Source organism: Cryptomeria japonica, chromosome 6 (assembly GCF_030272615.1).
Source record: "Cryptomeria japonica chromosome 6, Sugi_1.0, whole genome shotgun sequence".
In the NCBI taxonomy this organism is placed as follows: domain Eukaryota; kingdom Viridiplantae; phylum Streptophyta; class Pinopsida; order Cupressales; family Cupressaceae; genus Cryptomeria; species Cryptomeria japonica.
Genome location: NC_081410.1, coordinates 332,109,646 through 332,113,647, shown reverse-complemented (window position 1 = coordinate 332,113,647; position 4,002 = coordinate 332,109,646).

Sequence of the window (4,002 nt, the reverse complement as noted above, 5' to 3'; positions counted from 1 at the left end):
GAATGTTTGAAGATTTTTGTAAGGATAGATGGAAATGTATTCAGGATGAGTGTTGGTACACAACTTGAGAAGTGATGAAGAGATGGAGGAAAATTGAATTTTGAGACATAAGGACCCAAAATAGATAGAGGAAATGATTGAAGAATATTTTGGAAAGATGTTTAGATAGAGGGTTGAAAGAAGTTTAAAGATGGGTGCCTTTGTTGATCTTGCTTATGGATCATTTGAGGTGATGGATTAGTGATGGAGGGAGGTAAGGACCCAAGATGGATGGAAGGGATGGAGAATTCAATTGTGGAATGAAAGGACCTAAGATAGATTTAGAAGAAGAAGAGTTTGACTTTGGAATGAAAGGACCTAAGATAGATTTGGAGGATGAAGAGATTGTCTTTGGAATGAAAGGACCTAAGATAGATTTGGAGGTTGAAGAGATTCCTTGATCTTGATCTTGACTTGGAGTAGGATCATTTGAGTTTGTGCTTTCCTCTTGATTTGGAATTAGATTAGTGGAGGAGATGGAAGGGATATCATGCTCTTTCTTAGGAGGTGGATGTTGAATGCGACTCTGCTCTTGAGATGAAAGGGGATCATCATGGATGGAATACCAAAATTTTAGGGGATCATCATAAGATTCTTGATAGGTGGGATCTTGATTAAAAATGGGATTAGATTGGAGAGCCATGATATCTTGATCTTGATTTATGTTAGGACTCATCTCCTTTGACTGAGTTTCCTTTTTCTCGGTTTGATGATGAATGGTCATACGAATGATAAAAGTTGATGTTTTTGATAGTTTGATGTAGAGAAATTTACTCCTGTTGATAAGGGTCCTAGGACTAGGTTGTCTCTTCTTTAACTTAGTTTTTGATGTAGACTTGTTTGTCTCAAAATATGAGGAGTGGTCATACATGAATGATCTATGGTTTCCTTCAATGTTTGGATTGAGATACTTCGTTTGGAAACTTAAGTCTACTTTTATCAAATGATGGTTTAGATGCCCCCTCACGACAAAGTATGTCAAATGATATGGATAAAGTCTCCTGATATGGAAACTTGATTTGACAAGTTAAGTTTTAAACTTGGTATGTTGTTTGTTTGATAGAATCCATTGGATGGCGGACCTTTTGATCAGTGTGATGATGTAACCTGATTTTGATAGGAAAAAGTGTTATCTTTAGCTAGTTTTGGATTTGAAAACTTTTGTTCTAAGACTGACTTGTTTGATTTGGAAATGATTTCTCTGGTGTTTTGATTTGATTTCTTGTGACCACATTTGATATTGGACCTGAAAGGATACTCAAGAAGTTTGAAAACTTTTTCTAGAAAGGCTTGTTTTTCTCTCTGGTTTTCTGAGTTTTGACCATGCGCTAAGCGAGAGACTAGATGCGCTAAAAAAAATCCTCAACGCACTAGAGAAAAGACTCCATGCGCTACGGTGGCCCCTGATATCTGATAAATATTTTATTTTGCTTTTTCCTTGGTTCAAAAAGGTCATGCGCCAATATGGGCTGCCAATGCGCTAACTGTTAAACCCTACACGCTAAAGTTTGGCTTCCATGCACTAAGTTGATGCTTCAACGCACTAAACTATTTTCAAAATGCGCTACTTGAAACTGATAGAATTGGATTTCTATGAAGCACTAATGTTAAGACTTAATGCACTAAGGTGAAGGTTTAATGTGCTAAAAGATTGTCCCCACGCACTAAGAAGTTTCTCTCATGCGCTAAACTGCTCTGATATATTTTGACTTGGTTGTTTTTCTACGATTTTTGGAATTTTTAACATTTGTGATTTTGATGGATGATTTTGTTTTTGGATACTCAAGCTTACTAAGTTGAATAGATAAAATCATGATTACTTGGTTTGATATTCCTCTAATCTTGTTGGATGAAATTCTTTCCTAAAGATGGTTGAAATGTTGATAACCATCCCAAAAGATGTTTTGTTGGATTTGGAAATCTTCTCCACTTTATGATTTTTCCTTGTTTGAACTGACTTTTGAGTTTGATTGTTGGATACTTTGCAAGATATTTTAACATTTGTGATAAGAATACATAGCACACATGAAGATAATGGTCATCCTAATACTAAAAATTGAGTGTATGTTCTTTTGAGGATGTGTTCAAATCCTCGATGTTATTGTACGTTAGGAAATAGGAATCATCAAAAGATAAGTAGATCAATCAATCAAAACACAAGACATGCTAGCTCAATCAAAAGAACTCTCATTGAAATGAACCTAATTCCAAAGCACATTCAATAGAGGCACAAAAACAAAGCATTTAAAAGAAAATGTCATGCAAACCATATAACAATTCGGATGCTTCTTCCATGCGGCTCCATTGTTGTTCTTTCCTCTTCAATGGATTTGTGGATCTCACCTACAAGTGCACATACAATTGAAAGCAAGATTGATGAAAAGCTTAAGAGTACTAGAAGCGTAAGTTCGGTAGTTTGATTAAGGAATCGGATTCAAAGGATTTGATTGAAGAAATTCATCCAATTTATAGAAAAATTGGAGAAAAGATCAAATTTAGCATGATAGTGATTCGAATGGAAATTCAAATCAAGAATAGCAAAATTATGACATGTTGCTATGCAAAGATTTATGACAATTTTATGACAAATTCTATGACAAATTGCTATGTCAAGACAAATTCTATGACAAATTGCTATGTCAAGAGTATGACGCATGAAGCACAAAAATAGGGAGCACTAAAGACAATTTAATTAGGTGGAATTGCAATTAGGAAATTAGAAAATAGGTGGAAATTAAGAATTAGAAATTAGAAATTAGGAAATTGATGAAAATTAGAAATTAAGAAAATTAATTAATAATTTTTCATTTATTAATCAATTCACAAAGAGGAATAATTAGCCAATTAAATGAAGATTTAATTGTAATGAGAAGACTTGGGATAAATAAGTAATTTATTAATCCTAAAGGAAGAAAATGACACACAAGGTTAAATGATGAAATCACGAAACCTTGGAAGACGAATTAGGTCTTGAAAGATAATTGACTCAATTTGATTTGATTTTGGACTGATAAATGACCAATGTGATAAATGATTTGATTGAGAAAATGTGCCAATTGATGAGGAACAATGACAAATTGATCCAAATTGACATGATTGAAGAGGATGACGATCGATGACGAATCGATCGCAAAATGACAAGATTGACAAAAGGACAAGAATCGATGACAAAATAGATTGCAAGACGACAAGATTGAAAATGACCACGATCGATGATTAAATCGATCGCAAATGACAAGATCGAACATGACAACGATCGATGACAAATCGATCGTAAAACGCCAAGATTGATAAGAGGACAAAACCCTAATTAGGATTGATGATGTCCAAAATGATAAGATTGATGAGAGGACAAAACCCTAATTAGGATTGACGATGTCCAAAATGATGACAAATAAGCACGCTCATTGATGCGACAAGATAAAATCGATCAAAATCATGACTGGATAATGTTGTCGACAAGACCAAATTTGAGGACGAGATGATTGAAGAATGTAGAAGAATGACTCGATGTTCGCAAATGATAAAGACCAAGTGCGTGACATAGGAGAAACGTTAATGCGATGCAAAAACCTAAAATGAGGCAATGCGCAATTGTTAAAGTATGACTTCGCAAGCGTTTGACCATTTTTAGGTGTCTACATTTTGCCCCTCTTTGAGACAATGCGATTTTAAGCGTTGTTTCAAAGAACAATAATGAAAATGCCCCAGACAATAACAATGACATATGCATGCCCCCTCAAGGAATTGGTTGGAAACATGCAGAAAAGAGGCCAATTGATCGATAAGAATGATAGAAAATGATAGGAGCAAACAGACTGACAAGACTGACGGAAGAAATGTTAGTAAGCAGAAATTAGACAGAGGAAAGGTAGAGATGAAGAAAAACTTGCTTTCAGTAACGCACTTTGTAGGTGAGAACCTTTATTTAATGTAGCAAAATGGATGCGTAGCATCATGGCA